This window comes from Prunus dulcis, chromosome 4, assembly GCF_902201215.1.
Source record: "Prunus dulcis chromosome 4, ALMONDv2, whole genome shotgun sequence".
NCBI lineage: Eukaryota > Viridiplantae > Streptophyta > Magnoliopsida > Rosales > Rosaceae > Prunus > Prunus dulcis.
Window position 1 is genome coordinate 7133803 of NC_047653.1, and position 285 is coordinate 7134087.

Consider the following 285-nt stretch of genomic DNA (forward strand, 5'->3'; position numbering starts at 1 on the left):
TTGGATGTGAAGTCTGCCTTTCTCAATGGCATTCTAAAGGAGGAAGTCTATGTTGAACAGCCACAAGGATATGACCAAAAGAATAAGGAAACCAAAGTTTACAAGTTGAANAAGGCTCTATATGGACTGAAACAAGCTCCAAGGGCCTGGTATGATGAAATAGATGCCTATTTCAACAATGCAGGATTNAAAAAGAGCTCTAGTGAAGCTACTCTTTATGTCAAAACAAATGACACTGCAGGTNTTATTATTGTCTCACTTTATGTAGATGACATTATATATACT